The sequence below is a fragment of the Vespa crabro genome, chromosome 1 (genome assembly GCF_910589235.1).
Source record: "Vespa crabro chromosome 1, iyVesCrab1.2, whole genome shotgun sequence".
NCBI classification, from domain to species: domain Eukaryota; kingdom Metazoa; phylum Arthropoda; class Insecta; order Hymenoptera; family Vespidae; genus Vespa; species Vespa crabro.
In genome coordinates, this window is record NC_060955.1 from 20,731,996 (window position 1) to 20,750,057 (window position 18,062).

At 35.3% G+C, this 18,062-nt stretch overlaps 1 protein-coding gene and 1 long non-coding RNA gene across 12 annotated transcripts in view; one reads left to right on the top strand and one right to left on the bottom strand.

The window, feature by feature from the left end:
* Window positions 1–18,062, top strand: part of LOC124425328 (neurogenic protein mastermind-like) — a 165,128-nt gene that overhangs the window by 119,410 nt on the left and 27,656 nt on the right. The window lies entirely within an intron of this gene.
* Window positions 1,526–17,300, bottom strand: LOC124425394. Of its 2 annotated transcripts, none has more exons than XR_006942495.1 (3): window positions 15,606–17,300; window positions 14,076–14,336; window positions 1,526–4,365 (listed from the first exon to the last, which is right to left on the bottom strand). It is a non-coding gene; the product is annotated as an uncharacterized LOC124425394 (long non-coding RNA). The 2 variants fall into 2 exon arrangements; XR_006942496.1 differs by having other exon boundaries at window positions 14,076–14,330; window positions 15,606–17,299.

Sequence of the window (18,062 nt, forward strand, 5' to 3'; positions counted from 1 at the left end):
ATAATCCCGTTATCGTAAATGAGATTAGTTATTATCACGTATACATATTCACCGTGTTGTACAACACAATTTTCAAAATCGATAACGTTCCATATCCTTCCGTTAGAGACCGTAGATCGTTCGTTGTCAATTCGAAAAGATAATATTTTATTCGTTTGAAAGTTCGAGCGTATCGGCTAACCATGAAATTTGAAAAAGATTACTCGATGAAATTTCCTCGTCTCTCCTGTAGGCCATTTTCATGTTTTTCCGCTTTCACCGTTGGGAATATAGGTTGAAATTATTTTAACATCGGCGCGATGGAAATTTCGGACTGCAATGGACTCCGCAAAATTTATAAAACCCGCCAAGTCTTGTAATTTCGTTAATAGAGAATTACATATTTCCCTGATATAAAATAATTGCTTTTGTATTTTCTCTCTCTCTCTCTCTCTCTCTCTCTCTCTCTCTCTTTCTTTTTTTGTTTTTTTTTTCGTTCAAAAGTGATATATATATATATATATATATATATCGTATACTTTTTTTTTTATTTACGGCAGAGCCTCAACGGACTCGTAATATTTAGATATAATTGAAGTACTCCGTTGATACTGGCGAGGCCGTCCAATTAACGTGAATTTATAAAAAGGAAGAAAAAAAAATCGTCTAGGTAAATGGGAATAAAATCGTTTGTAATCCTACGAATAAAGTTTATCTCAAATTTGAATACTTTGATTGTCTGGCATCGTGATATTCTTGTTAAAAGAGGGAAAGATAGAGAGAGAGAGAGAGAGAGAGAGAGAGAGAGAGAGAGAGAGAGAGAGAGAGAGAGAGAGAGGAGGGGGAGAGCGGTAGGACATAATAATAATAATAATAATATTAATAATAATAATAGCAGATTATCTTCTGAACTCTTTCTAATAATTTTACTTACGATCCTTTTTATCATATTTTTTTATACGTGGATTCACGATCGATCATTCGTAATTTCGAAATGTTTCAAAATTGACATCACTTTCTTCGTGAAAGAAAATCGAATCCCCCCTAGCAAGTCCAAATCGAATTCGTTCTAGCCAACAACGACGATTCGTTTTTCTCTATAACTGAACGAAAAGGAACTCGCTCAGGATGGAAATCGAAGGTACGTTCTTCCTTCGGGGAAGGAATATCTACCGGTATATAAAATCCTCGGAGCATTGTGCTAGATAGCTAGAGAAGAGATCTTATCTGTCCGTCCCTCGGACACCTTCGAACCTCAGAAGCGTTCCTTCTGTCTCGTTCCTCTCGCATCTTATGGACACGTCTGTCCCTCGTAAATCACGCTAGCTAACGCGTATTTGCATCTCAATGCGCTTTGGATCTGAACAACGCTTTTCACCTCGTCGTCTACGAGATCAATTTCTTCCTTTTCAAGGATCTTTTTCTTATTCTCTGCCTTTATTATCGATCACCTACCTTTCTCTCTCCCTTTCTATCTCTCTCTCTCTCTCTCTCTCTCTCTCTCTCTCTCTCTCTCTCTCTCTCTCTCTCTCTCTCTCTCTCTCTCTCTCTCTCTCTCTCTCTCTCTCCTTGTTCTTAGTTTCCTCTAACTGTTTTCTCCATTTTAGAATTACATAAATGTAGATCATTTCACGACAATAGATCGCGAAACAAGCGATTGATAATTGTCTTCCACAAAATCGAAGTCGACAAGTTCGATGACAACAAAAGAGCATCGTTATCATTAAAAGCAAATAATGTTATCACTATAAAGCTGTAAAACGTAGGAATCTCTGACACACTTCCTTTCAAACATCGTTATTCATTAATCATTAAAAGTCAATCTGTACTATTATTAATAGATAACGCGATAATTTTTTTTATGAATTATCAATCGATTTGCGCAATCATAAATGATCGGTTGATCGGTAGTTTATCTTTAGATCAGGGAAAAGTAAATTTTTTTTCATCGCAATAATATAAAGATAGAATAAAATTTAATCGAAATCTACTTTTTCTTTTTTTTTTTTTTTTTTTCTTAATTCCTTCGTTTCATGTGAAAAGTTACGTTTTACGAAAGAGACACAGAGAGAGAGAGAGAGAGAGAGAGAGAGAGAGAGAGAGAGGAAGAGAGAGAGACAGCACGTATCGCTTTTGATGCAAATTGACGTTAGTAACAAAAAACCCGTTTGAATGTCTTTCTCTTACGTACTAAAATCTCTTGTATTTACGATTCTATGTAAATTCGACTGAACGAATTCATTTTCGTTCATTCCCATTCGTACTCCCGAAGAGAACTGCTTCCTAGTACGGTCTCGTGCGTATTCACAGAGGACCGGAAATCGACTCTGTTGTGCGCAGACTCCTACTTCTCTTTCGGTTCAAAGGTTATTTGCGCACCTTCGATCGTGACGTCTCATAGATACGCGCGCGTGCCGTAAAACTGGTCCAGACGATACGCGTCACGTACATTACGTCAATTTCTAATTTTTCTGTCGCATTGTCATATAACCAATTTTTTCTTTCTGTTATTTCTTATAACACAATCGAAAATTATAATCATTTTATTTTCGTTATCTTCTATTTTTCTCTCTCTCTCTCTCTCTTTATTTGGAATAGATATCGGGTTTTTTTTCTTTTTTCTTTTTTACCATTTCAGCTTTCGTAATCTCGATTTATAATTAAGTTAATTATATAAAAATGATACGTACACGTTAAAGAGAATGAGGATGAAGTGGGCGAACGAGAGAAAGGGTGGGAAATAATAACGAAAATTGAGAGGGATGGTTGGTGCGGGAGGAGGAATGAGGAAGAATTCGGGAAGGCACGAGGAATGTTATATGACTAACGGCGGATAGCTCGAAAACGTGGCATAAATCAAACCCACCGCAATCGTAATTTCGGAAATTCAATGCGTAAATATGACGCGATCTGGTCGATTCGCGTAACGGTCATCCCTCCGTGAAAATCCAACGTAAAAGCGCTCGGAAATGCGTCTTCCAAACTCGACAAGCGGCATTTATTTGAAAATGCATATTAATGTCCCTGTTGATTACAGAAATCGAGTATTAACGGGATTCGCGGATAATGAGCTCGCAAATGCACGCTAAGTATTTATTAGGGACGAGTCAAAATTTCCACGCAATTTTCTTTCTTCTTCGTATTTATCCGCATAAATATGATCGTCATTGTTGATACGCATTCTAATACACATTATATGCAATTACTTATATTTTCAATGACGATCTTTTAACTTTGATCCATTGGACAAAATTAACTTGGTACAATACAATTTTTTCGATCGCGAGTATCGATACTAGGAGAAAAAATTCTCATAGACGCGATTGGATATTATTACGATATGAGTTAAGCGAATTAAGCGAAATCGAAAAAAAGAATAAGTGAAAAAGAGAAAAGGAAGAGAATGAAATAAAAAGTAACAACAATGGGAAAAGGGACGCATGGAATTCCGATCGTTTTGCGAAGTACGCAAAGAATTTTTCCCCGAAAGCACCTTCACTACGGAATTCTTTGTTCTTTATTTTTTCTTCTTCTTCTTTTTGTTTTTTTTTTCTTTTTTGTTTTTTTTTTTTTTTCTATTTCTTTTTTCCATCTTTTATTTTTTTTCTCCCTCCGTTACGTCGATCGCATCATTTTTCATATCTCCCTGTTCTTCTCCGTAAAAGTCTCGACGAGCTCGTAGTGACGAAGGTTTAAGATTCTTTCGTCTTGTCTTGCGTTTGTCCTCTCTCGAATTGAGATCGATATCGGATCGAACCTTTGAATTCAATGGGAAAAATCAAAAACGAGCATCGACCGAAACTTTCATCTATGTAAATCACGAGTTAAGTTAATTGATTAAATATTCAAACGATGTTAAAAAAAAAAAAAAAAAAAGAAAAAAAAAAGAAAGAAAGAAAGATACGAGCAAGGGAAAACTATAAACCATCGACATTGAAATGATAATCCTTGAACGTACGCGCGAGAATGTATCTTTCTTCTTTCCTCTCATATATTTTTACCTTTCTTTCTTTCTTTCTTTCTTTTTCTTTTTCTTTTTTTTTCTTTTTTTTTTTATTTTTTTATCGTTCCTCTTACGAGCTACGAGCGTATCCCCATCATCCATCCCTTTCTCTTCGTTTTCTTATCATTCATCTACCATCGCTAAGGATTCGTAGAAATACGCGTCAGTTTTCGAAAGTGACTTAATTCGTAAGAGAGCACCTTCGGCCGCAAAGGGTTATCGATTCACGCTAAATCGATCTCCGGATCATTCCCGTGCGTAAGAAACGCTTCCGTATCTCTCCGCTTCTCTTCTTTTCATCGGACGACCTTCATCTTGACCCTGTCACTCTTTTTCTGCTTATCGGCATACGTATATCGGTAGAAGACTTCTTTGAACCTTATCTTTCATTCATGAGAACAGGGAAGAACAATTGTCATAATAATAATAATAATAATAATAATAATAATAATAATAATAATAGTAATAATAAAAATAAAAATAAAAATAATAATAAAAAAAAAAGAAAGAAAGAAAAAAAGAAAGATTAATAGCAATTCAAAAATAATAATATTAACAAATTGATTACTCGTCGCATTATAATAATGAACTTATTTTAATTACGATAAAACTATAATTATATCTTAATAATTATATTAATAAAAATAATACTATAATATCCTTTATAAAATATTATAAAATTCTTAACGATTATTCTCGACGAACAATACGACATTGTTCGATAAATAACGATAAGTACGACGAGACACACACATACATACAAACGATTTTATTATACGTAAAGATTTTAAACGATCACACGTATTCTCCGCTCGGATATTTCTACAGCTTATAAAGGAACGACCAACCATTTAGGATGTCGCGATGATCGAGAAAGAAGAATCAGTATACTGTAAAAAAGAGAGAGAAAGAAAGAGAGAGAAAATGTACGTGTGCATGGATGCGTATGCACATATATATATACATATATATAATGTGTGTGTGTGTGTGTTTGTGAGCATGTGTTATAAAGGAACAACGTCGTTACGTGATATCGCTGTGTCGTCAAGATCGCAGTAGGCTTTGTAAGTTGGAGTAACTTATCGCGTGCTTACTCCGTATGAGCGAATGGCCGTACAGTAAGTACGCTCTCTTACTTCATTCTACGTATGTAGATGAATATCTGCCCGCGTTCATGTTCTTACTTACGCATAGTAACGTATTCTTGCATTTGTGTTAGATATATATACATATATATATATATGGTAAACACAAACACACCTATGTATATATATATATATATATATATGTGTATGTGTATATATATATAAGTCCAGCAACTGCATATAACGTATAAGGCACATTCCACAATGCTCTTGTGCATACCGCGCTGAAATCGATACCAACGTCCCTCTGTTTGTAACCTACATCGTGTCGGCACGGGGTATAATCGTGCGTGTACAGTCACCTTCAAAATATATCTATCTCTCACCGAGAGATAGAGGAATAGAAACAGAGATGAAAGGGGAGAGAAAGAGAGAGAGAGAGAGAAGGTTCGTAATGAGATTCAAATATATAGATAGAGACACAATGATTGACGAGAGATGAACCGTTTCGAATAGGATAATCGTTAACATTCCTCCTACTGGGACTGTAACGAGCCAAAAGCACGGCCGACCAATTGCGGGTAAATACCTACTAATCGTACGTCAAATTTGGATACGCGCTAGTTTTAACGATGCACACCTACGCAACCGATTCTCTTGCGAGCAAGTGCATATACGTCTTTCTCTCTCTCTCTCTCTCTCTCTCTCTCTCTCTCTCTCTCTCTCTTTTTGGATAGTGTGCTTTCATCAGGTATTACGTCGAGCAATGTATCGTTCAGAGACGAGAATTGAATACGTAATTACGATGAAAAGATCTGCTCTATTACGATCAAATAAGTCATTTTTTGTTTTTTTTCTTTTTCTTTTTTCTTTTTTTTTTTTTCTTTTTTTTTCAGAATAATATCCGTCCACGTGATTTGATTTTTTTTTCCTCTTTTTCTTTTTTTTTTCTTTTTTTTTTTTTCTTTTTTTTTTTTTTTAAATTATGACTTTTCGATAGTCTGACAAATCGATCTTCTCTCTTGTCTAACAAAATCATACACGGTTGTTTCCTTATTACATGGAATAAGCGAGAGAAAGGAAAGTTACAGTGAAACGTAGTAAATGGACTCGTTTCAATTAGAGTAGAAATAGGAAAGTTGCCATCCTTATGTGTATCTATTCCCGAGACAGACCATAGATTCCGATGTCTTTTCTAAGGAGAAACGTATACGATTCGAGCGAAGTAAAACGCTTCGGAAGTAACTAAAGCGTCGGTTACCATGATGCCCTCTCTCGTCGTCGAAGCGCCGTGAATCCGGTTGACTTACTAATTTTAACTCGACCATGACACCGCACAAGTGCACCGAGTATACCGTGCTTTCGCACGATTCTCCCTCTCTTTTCTCTCTCTTTCTCTCTCTCTCTCTCTCACTCTCTCTTCCTCTCTTTCTATCTCTCTCTCTCTATTTCTCTCTCTCTCTCTTTCTTTCTCTTTCTCTCTGCCTATCTCCGTTTCCGTAGGTTTGCCTATTACTAGGCTACGAACCTAAATTTGATTTTCGTCCATTTCTCTTCAACGGTCTTACCGATAATTAGGTTATCGAATTTCAACTCGGCAAGCTTCAGTAACCTTCGCCCTTTTCCCCTACCGCAACATCCTCATTAACAACGACGCCTCTTGCGTCCTCGTTAGCCTCACTGCTGTGCGCACCCGCGAGAGATACTCAATAATGAAATAATCGAGCACGGTATTTTAATCGGTTTCTCTTTCTCCTTCTACGAAGAGCTTAACATATCTACTACAATTATCGATACACGTACTCCAATGTCAATCGATTATCAATGTGAAAGTATATACAAATGTAAATATATATATATATTTTTTTTTTGTATGTGTATATGTGTGATTCTGTAAGGATTAGAAAAGAGCAAGTCATGATTCTAAAGTCGTTTCTTTTCTTTCTTAGGCTTATGAAATTGCGAATGAAACGAAAGACGTAGGAATATATTATTAACCATAACATTATCATCTTCTTCGTTAGATTTTGCAGCTACGAACGATCGTTTATTTTCTTTTACTTTTGTTTTTTCTTTTTTTTTCTTTCTTTCTTTTTTTTTTTTTTTTTTTTGTTTTTTTTTTTCAAAACATAACAAGAATTTAATAACGTCGATGATATACCTTTCGAAGACATGCCTTCTCAATGATCTCCGTCTAAAATTTTCCATCTATCTGTTCAATAATATCGACGGATTGAATGGATAACGAAGTGGATTGGGAGAGGGGAGAGTGGAGGGAAATGGTCACGCGTTAGAAGATCATATCGTGAAAAAAAAATTGTTTGCGCACAATCGATCGAACTTTCCCTTTCTTTATCTTCTCTCGTAGTAATAGAATTATGATTTTGTGCCACGTTATTCGGCGTTATAGATATTTTCAAGTTTTACACAGGAATCGCGTATGACGAGTAACGACGATTCCTTCGAGGAACTATCGAGAAATAGAGGATGAAGAAGAAGAAGAAGAAGAAGAAGCAGAAGAAGATAACGCCTTATGGAACTCATAACTATATACTTGATCCAGGCCAGATAAACATCGAAAATAGTACGGCCGGTGCGCGTAGTAGCGAGTCGCTGCGTTAAAGTCGTGATTCGTCTTCGTTGAAGATCTCTTCGTTCGTTCTCTCTCTCTCTCTCTCTTTCTCTCTCTCTCTCTCTCTCTCTCTCTGTCTGTCTCTCTTGGTATCTCTCTTTCTCTTTATTCCTCACTGTACGTAGACTCCTCGCGCAGATGCGCTCATGCGCGAGAGATCTCTCATCTGCCCGTTCGATCTCGTCCGTTTCTTTCTTCAGCCTTGCCTCTAGCTCGCCTCTAAAGATAGGTCCCCACCCGTCGTCTACGTACCAAGCACGCGCCTTCGTATTATGCCGCCATTATCGATAAACCTTGCCGTGGATATTTTTGGTCTTCAAAGGGTTCCCGCGGCTGAAATGTGACAGCTTTTCGAAGGAGAAATAACTTTCTTATATATATATATATTTTTTTTTTTTTTTGTTTTCTTTTCTTTTCTTCATGACAACTCATACCGATACTCTTCTTTATCTTGCTCCTAACGTAAACCATTTCTTTTTCTCCGTATAACAATTATCTAAGAAAATTTTCTTTTCCGAATGGGTTTCTCTCTCCTTTTTCTTTTTTTTTCTTTTTTTCTTTTTTTCTCTATGATATGAAATTGATTTGAAATTCGAAGAAGAAAGGAAAAAATTAGAATATACAAAAATGCCCGTCCTCGAAATACATTCGTCTCTACTTCGATGATGACGGCTCTGTTCTTTTTCATTTTCTTTCTCTTCTATCTCTCTCTCCCCCTCTCTCTCTCTCTCTCTCTCTCTCTCTCTCTCTCTCTCTTTCTCTCGTCTTTGGCGCAAAAACAGACTGCGATCCGGCTGCAATCGCACAACTGCAAATAACTCGAGCGCTGCTCGACACGGGATATTCTCGACTGTAAACAAGCTCGATGAACGAAGACAGAAACTCTTCTCCATGGTTCCCGTCTAAAGAAAATTATCTCTCGATCTCTCTTTTCTCTCTTCTTCTACTTCTCTCATTCCTTTTTGTTCATCTCGTTCTTTGGTAAAGCACACGTTACTCTTCGATAGCTTTATATTCTGTTACTAATAATAAGCCATCGTATTTGCTCTCGATTTAACTCGCGCATCTCTATCGTAAAAATTAACTATTGAAAATGTTCGTCATTTTATTAATAAATTCATCGTGATCTATCTATATCGAAAGATAATAGAATTTAGAAGATTTTTATCGTCAAGGAAAGAATTTTAAATAAGAGAGAAAGAAAAAAAAGAAAAAAAAAAGAAATCTGTTAAAAATTCGTTCAGCTTGAAAGATCGAATCTCTCGAATCAAAGCACCGGTGAAATTCGTTCTTTCTGTCATCATCGACCTTATACAACGACCCTATTTTCTTCGTTCGATGGCGCGCGCGCGCGCACGGTTTGCCCGGCCACTCGTTTGCGCAACCACGGGACAATAAAATTCGTTTACGAGTGCACGCACCGCGAAGCTCGTGCGATAACCACTTCCGCTCCACTTGTAAATTAAGAATTTAGCGCGGCTCCTTCTCTAATTCTTGTCTTTCTTTCTTTCTATCTTTTTTTCTTTCCTTTTTTTCTAACGTTTGTTCCTTAATTCGCTCTCTGACTTAAACTTACCCTCGGTGTCTTCGAATTAATAAGGAACACCCATTCCAATGACGATCATCTTCTACCATCTCCTTTACTTCCGTTGACACCGTCACAATTTACATAAAGTACCGTTTATTACGTTTCTTTTTTTTTTTTTCTTTTTAGACTTTTTTTTTCTTTCCTTTTCTTTTTTATTTTGTTTTTCTAACAGAAAAAAAAAATTCATATCGTTATATTGCATACGTTTATAATATTTAATTGGTCAACGACGATGGAATTACGAGTAATTATAAAACATTTGACATTACATAGAATATTATTCCAATAATCTATCATTTAACGAATAATTATTATAATGATTTCAATTTATCATTCACAATATATATATATATATATATATATATATATATATATATATATAAAAGTTACGTATAGATTACTTTCTAACAATAATGCGTTATCGTGTATTACATTCTTTTTTTTTACTAGATCAATAACTACATTGATTTCAAATCGGTCTGGAAAAAAAAAATTTTTTTTCAAACGAATTCTCTATCGATTTTAAATAAACGATATAAGAGATAATATAATGAATCCTATATAGAAAATAAAGAATATCGTCTCTAAACCACATACATATATACATACATACATACATACATACATACATACATACATACATACGTTCGCGCGCGTGTATGCAATTACGTTTGATACTCTTGTATTGTGCAATGGCTTGTTGCGTACGTGTTTGGTGAGAAGAGAAGCGTAGGAAAGGCGAGCGGACATGCGTCGGCAAAGAGGAGAACCAAGCAAAAGAAGAGGATGGCTCTCGAGGAAAGAGAAAAGGAGGGGAGAAAGCGTCATTGAGTTTCTCATATACATATATGTATGTATGTATGTATGTATGTATGTATGTATGTATGTATGCATGTATATATATGTATATATACCTATTCGTTTTTCACGCGTGTGTACATACATAGATATGTGTCTTCTATACGTACATACATATATGTATGCGTAAAAACGCGCGGAGATGATAATTAGGCGTGGCGAACGACGACGAGATGCTCCCGATGATACCGGAGATCGTCTGCAGCCCCCCATCCCACCCCCTTGCCACCCTTTCGAGCCTGACGTAAGCGCGATTCAACGTCGATCTTCTTCTTCTTCTTCTTCTTCTTCTTCTTCTTCTTCTTCTTCTTCTTCTTCTTCTTCTTCTTCTCCTCCTTCTTCTTCTTCTTCTTCTTCTTCTTCTTCCATAGAAATCGTTCTGTGTGGCTTCACGATATTTCTCTCTCTTTCTTTCTCTCTCTCTCTCTCTCTCTCTCTTTCTCTCTCTCTCTTTCTCTCTCTCTTTCTCTTTGGTTTACACGTGCGTTGACTCCTTCAAGAAATTCTTCGCAATTTTTCATCGAAATTTGAAGGCGAAATTAAAATATGTTTCTCTTTAGTCATTTTAGATAATTTATAGTCGACGATATCATTATTTCGCAAGCATATTTTAACTTTTAAAAATGTATATTGTAGGTATGTTATTTTTTTTTTCTTTTTCTTCTTTTTTTTTGTAGATTCATAACTATTTATAATTCTATGCGTGTATGTATGTGTGTGAGTGAGTGTGTGTATATATATATATATATTTATATACGTAAATGAATCATACTTGTTACTTTTTTTTTTATAAAACATACTTACAGATATATGATATTTTTATGAAATGTACAAGACCATAATCAGGGAGTTTTATATGAACTCATAGCTTTTCATTTTCCACTTTCAACTGCATTTCAAAAGTTCAGATCAATTTTTTGAATAACGTATAAAAAAAGTTTTTTTTTAGATTTATCCCTTTGGCGAAACATCGCAAAACATAGCAACGTGTTATCCTTAACTAGACAATTTGAAAGACGACGGTACGAATTAAATTTTCGTCGGCGAAAATCATCTGAATCTTGTCATCCGTTTTTTTAAGTAGATTTCCTTTGTAGATTTATTGCATGTTTTTTTTTTCTTTTTCCAAAAAAGAAAAAGAAAATGGAAATCTCACTAAAAGCGAGATATCGATCGTTGCGTCTTCTTAAAAAATTATATATATATATATCAGTGTGTCGCAAATAAAATGAAGAAAAATGACAAGTTGGAAAATTTATTGATCGGACTTAACGACCAAAACCTTTGGAAGAAAAATTTATAATGGCACGATCCAAGTCGTAGCTTTTTTTTTTTCTCCCCCTATTCGACTTACTTTAATCCATCTTCACTATTAAATTCAAACAGGATTTCATTGGATTTTCGCTTTTCTAAAATAATTCAAATTAAAAAATTTTCTTTTAAGCGTCGAACGTGAGACATTTTCAACTAAAATCATCTCTCGTCGAGTTTTTTTCGCTAAAGTTACAACCGAGAGAGCGAAAGACAGAGAGAGAGAGAGAGAGAGAGAGAGAGAAAGAAAGAAAGAGAACATACATTCGTTGAAATCTCACGCGGATGGATATCCAAAGGCATTTAAATCTCGAGGGAAGATACACGCGGCGACATTACTCTGAGCGACGCTAGGAAAATGATTATTAATCCGAAAGCAGCCGGGTAAGAGAGACTACTTCACCCTCCGCTCCATAGACCATTGGAACGTCGATGAGAGAAAGAGAAGGAGAGATAGAGAGAGAGAGAGAGAGAGAGAGAGAGAGAGAGAGAGAGAGAGAAAGAGAGAGGGGGTGATGGGGGAGGAGGAGGAGAGAGAAAGCGTAGGAGGATTCTCGGTGAGCGCAGTGCTGTACCAAGTGGAAGTCGGAACCCGCAGTGAGATCGATGCGCCGCTCGGCTCATCACTTATTTACGCCTTCATTACTGTAAACAATGCGTCTCCCTTTACATCCGGTCCCTCTCCCTCTTTTCCTCCCTCTCTCTCTCTCTCTCTGTCTCTCTCTCTCGCTCTCCCTCTTCCTCTTCTTCTACTTTATCTATCTATCTCTATCTAACCGTTCATCCACCTCTCCTTCGCGTTCCTTCTCGCAAACGCCCACGCTTCTCGTACCCTTTCGTACTCCTCCCTTCTCGTCGCACTCTATTTCGCCTCCTCGCTCATCTCACAGTCATATACCGAGAGCCATTCTATCCTGAGAGTAGAGTCATTCCTTCCTGAAAGTACCGTCTCCCAGATGTATTTTAAACGAGTTCGGTAGACCGCCAGCGCACCGTCAGTACAGCCCCTCTCTAATCGACCGCCCCACGTACACGCTCTCTCACTCCCTCCCTTTTTATTCTTTTCTCCTCTTTCAACACGCGGAGCTGAAATTTCCGCGCTCGCGAACTTACCTCTTCTCCACGTTTTTCTCCTTCTCTTTCTTCTTCTTCTTCTTCTTCTTCTTCTTCTTCTTCTTCTTCTTCTTCTTCTTCTTCTTTTGCTTTTGCTTCTGCGTTCTTTTTTTTTTTTCTTTTTCTTCTTTCTTTCCTTCTTCTTCCAACGCTCGTAAATATTTCGCGCGGCTGCGGACGCCATTCTTACCGACGGCAAGCCTTTTCACCGATTCCAAGTCATCGCCCTCTTCGTGGATTTTTTTAAAACGGAATTCCAATACTGCCGTCTAATTTTGGCAGAAACTAACAAGATAATTTTATCAAAGTGACTTCATTTCAATTAACCGACGATCCTGCGGTCTGATTTTTCTTTTTTCTTGGTTTTTTCTTTTCTTTGTTTTTTCTGTCTCTTCTATTCTTTTCCTTTTTATTTTATTTTAATTTTTTTCTTTCTTTTTTTTTTTATATTTAATCACATTACTTTATTAAACGTTCCAATCGAAATGTTTCGCGGGTGAACTGATATCAGAGATCCTAAAAGATAAAGGAGATCATGCTCCTCGTTTCGTACGGTGACGCTTTCAATTAAAATGCCGACATCGCTGCATTGCGGTCCTCACCATCGTGAAACTTTTCTACCGTCCTCGTGTTACGACAACTGAACGAGGACGAAGCCCATCCCCTCCCCCACCCCCCTTCAACCCTTCTTCTTCTTCATGCACTCTATACAAGGATTCTTTTTTCTTTTTCTTTTTTTTTCTTTTTTTTTTCCTTCTTTCTTTTTTTCTATCGAATATCTCTTCGAACAATTTCACCCTTTCCAAGGATTCTATCCTATCGAGTTTTTTTTCTTTTTTTTTTTTTTTTTTCGTTACGTTTTCGATCGCAGGGAATTCCTTATGCAATCACCATCGAGAAAAAGCATTGGCCCCCGCAATAACTTTTTACAAAAATAAAAATTTTTTTCAATTACGGTTTGTACGAAGCTCTGCACGTTTTCTCGTCTATCCTTTAACTTGAATTCAACCTCCAACTCTTACTCTAACTTCAACTACAACGTCAACTTCAACTATAACTTTATCTTCGACTCCAACTGTAACTTCAATTCTAACTACAACTTCAATTCCAACTCGAACAATATATAATTCCTTTGTTATTTGACTAAAAGCTGAAGCTTTTTTAGTTCGTCCAATCTTATGGATAATGATACCATAGCAATAAAGATTGCTATATTAAGTGATAATAAAAATATTATATTAACTAATAATATCGGTAACGATACGTCGATTATTTTCAATTTCCATGGTTACGTGAATTTTATTCTTAACACTTATTTAACATGTATGCCATTCGACGAGATTGTACTTAACAATTTTAATTGATCATTAGAAGTATTTCCGATTAACTCATTTACAAAGTGTATTAAATGAGTTTAGATCGATTTTCGAATTCAAACATCTTTTTTCTTTTTTTCTTTTTTTCCTTCTTTTTTCTTTTTTCGTAATATCAGTATCTCAAACTTACCTCATTTAAAGGCCGCTATATTTTTCAGAGCAACGAATTACGTAGTCTTCCGTTCGTATTATGTACTCTTTATCTTCAGTCGTGTGCTCTCATAAAACTTGTTTCGCAATGAAAAGAACTAACTTGGTCGAACCGACATGGATCATGGATGCTGGTTGGATGGTAGTCAGTCGGTATCCATCTTCTCTAACCCATTTCACCGAGTGGTCGACCTCATTCTCTCTTCATATTGCGATGTCCGTAAACCGTGCTCCTCTGCAACTGACATTTACTCTAATGCAAAAATATGAAATATTCGTTTTTTTTTTTTTTTTTTTTTTTTTTTAAATAAACACGCAACATATTATCTCTTTTAATGCACTACGTGATTTAATGCACTATATATATAAATATATATATATATATTATTGATAAAATTTTAATACGAACATTACGTTTTATAATATACGATCTGCAAGAAAGATTAAGAAAGAAAAAATACATATAAATATATATATATATATATGTGTGTGTATATATATATGTGTATGTGTGACTGTATAAATAAGATCTAAATTAATTAACTTAATCGTTAATCATTTTTCCTATATCCTTTTGACAAGCAATCGAAACCTAATTTGAGTCTTATAAAATTTGTTCCCGATCGTAGTCATGTCAATGATCCGAAACCAAGAAGAAAGAACAACGTTGGATAGTTTTCCAATTGATAAAACTTCTACTTTACGAGACCGGAAAAGTTTTAGTTTTTAGAAAGTTTTCAAAGTGAAAGAAACAGAGAAGTGGCGCTATCCAACCACAAATCGTTTGCTTCGACCATCATGTTTATTCGATTGCTAAATATACAAAAGTAAAAGTTCAAAACGAACATGATATTATTTCAACATTATCAGATCATACATTTTTTTTTTCGGAAAGACAGTTCCAATCAAAAAAAAAAAAAAAAAAAGAGAAAAAAGGAAAAAAAAAACAAGAAAGAAAGAAAGAAAGAAAGAAAAAGAATTTGTTGGCTTAAAAATATTTCGTTAGTCCGAAATGACTCATTATATTGAAATTATCTCGATACATTGCTGCAAAATTTTGAGTGCCACATTCGTTTGTAATCATTCGTAAATGTGTACATCATTCTGGGTGAAATAGTTTCGTTTGGCAAAGTTTCAAATATTTCCCTTTCGTGTTCTTCTAAAACACGTGCATATTACATTTTGACACGATTAACAAAGTACCTAGAAAAAGTTTATACGGTTCTGTTGTTGTCTTTTTTTTCTCCTTTTCGTCTTTTTTTTTTTTTCTTTTTTTTTTTTTTTTTTTTTTTTTTTTTCTTTTTCTCTTCTTTTCCCCCGAGAAAAAAGAAAACGTCGATTTGTTCTCGATGTAAATCTACTAGTAATCCGGAGTCACAGATATTACCGTGCTACAATGTCTCTACTTTAAAACGACATATATTCTATAGAAAGAAACAAGAGGATTAAGTGGTCCATCGGATTTACGATACGAGCCGATGCTCGACTAAGTCGAAGCACATTATATTACCGTAGCTATCGTACGGCGTGTGCGATCTTGAGGTGAAAATAGCTCTTCGTTTCGGCGAACTACTAAAATACCGGGGTAGCTGCAAGAACGAAGTACTTCGAACGGGCAGCACTCTCTTCTCCTTCTCTCTCTCTCTCTCTCTCGCTCTCTCTCTCTCTCTCTTCTTCTCTCTCTCTCTCTCTCTCTCTCTTTCCATCTTTCTTTAAGTGCGTACATTCAACGATGGTTTACGTACTCTTCTCGTACAAACTTCCACGTAAAACTCGGCAACATCGTCATTCACGCACTATCCACCTCAAAATATATCTCGTACGATGTATTTCTAGAAGTTTTAATTAAGATATCTTATGACTTATCTGTTCGAAAGATTCTTCTTTACTAATCTCTAAGAGATCACCTTCGTCATCGTCGTCGTCGTCGTCGTTGTTTATGTTGTTATAGAAAATCACCTAAAGACATTTTAAAGGTGATACACGATCGATACGTACACGCACATTTGTTTATATTTATTATATCCACTCGTATCTATCATTCGAGTATAAAGTTCAAGTTCAATTAGATACAACGATGGTTATAAGATTGTTTTGATTTTATACGTATTTTATGTTTATTCCTTCATCAGTAATTGTTTGAAATTATATTATTTATTAAAAGAATAATGTCATTTCAATTCGCAGAGAGGGATTGTAACGAAAATTTCTGCATCGTTTCCTACGTAAATTTAATTTACATTTAATTTACATGCGCTTTTAGTTATGAATAAATTTGTTTTAATATATCAATCATTAACAAGTCACCTACATAATAATAACAATGAAAATAAAAATGAAAGAGATAATATTTTACAAAGCAGTAACAATCGTCGTAAATGCTACCTCCGGAAACAAGTTTTTAAGCCGAGTAACTTGAAATTAAAAAAAAAAAAAAAAAAAAAAGAAAAGAAAATGGTTATACGCCATGGCACAGATGAAAAACATTATTCAATAAGAAAAAATTGTCTTCATGCGATGTCGGATACTAGAAGAAGCTTTTAACAGAGAGCAGTTAAAATAAAGCGGCTTAAACGTCGCTCGTGTTATTAGTTGTAGTAAAGTTTAATGTCTTTTCTACATGTTATTCTACCTGTGACTTTTCATTCCGTACCTTTATGTCGATATCATGTTCGTTATAATAACGAAAATATAATGAAATAAAAAAAAAACTTTTGGTATTTTTATTTTTGCATTGTTTCCTCGCGTTGAAACAACGATTGTCCGAGGACATTAAGAAAAAAAGAAAGAAAGATCAATAGATATTCTTCTTCACGTTCGACATGAATTTTTTATAATAATTCCTTTAAAAGAAACTGAATTTTATCAGAATTACTTAATTCTTATCGATATAGATATTCCAATAGAACATATGTGCCGTTCATACAAATGCCAAAACGATTAACTTCACTTATTGAAATTTTTCTTTGAAAATTTAAGTGTCAAAGCACTCATTGGAATTACCACTAATTATATTCATAATAAATTTCTCTAATTTTCATCATTTAATATTATTAAATGACAAAATAAAATTTTTTTGGCCATCAAATAAATCAAAAAAAAAAAAAAAATCATTTATTACAATACGATTATTCCATATAATATAATAACGATTAATAATAATAACGATTATTCCAAAACTATTTCAACTTACTCACTTTACGTGTCGTTAGATTAAAACGACATCGGCATTTATACATTTTACAATGTTTATTTGAATATATATTATAATCGAAATTTCAATAAGCAATTTATATTATTTCATCGCATTTCTTCGCTTTTTTTTTTTAATAAGATAGTTAAATAGATTTGAAAAGCGAACGAATCATATATAGATAGATATAATAGAGATCAGAAAAGGTTTCTCAATTACATTATAATTTGCTAAGTGCATACTTTAAGTCGTGAAAAGTTCTATCACTTGAATTTGAAGAGAACAGAAATAATTAACGAGATATCGTATTCTTGAAGAATCTCGAAAGACGGTGGTAGAGCAGTGGTGGCGGCGGGTATATCAGAAAAGCTGTAACCATTAACAGGTTTCTCTAAAGTTACCTTAAAACCAGCAACGGATATAGCCTCGAACGCGGTGGATTCTAACGAGGCCCACTTCTCCACGATTGTTCCATAAACCAACCCCAGAACTTGGCACCCAGAGCACGTAGTATAATTCTTTACTCTTCCACTCTGGCGCATCCTCCCTCTGTCTCCCTCTATCTCTCTCGTCCTAGTCGTATCTACGAGAATGCACGATTCTCTCTACTCTTCGCTATAGCTTAGCAGCAAGAGCAGCCACGTTTAAGCCACTTCTACCAAACCACCAACACCAACCACCTTACTTCCTTCGTTTCCATCCCCCACCCTCTTCGAATCCTCTCCTTACTCCTCTACCTCCCCCCCCCCCAATCCCCTCTTTCTCGTCCGTTTT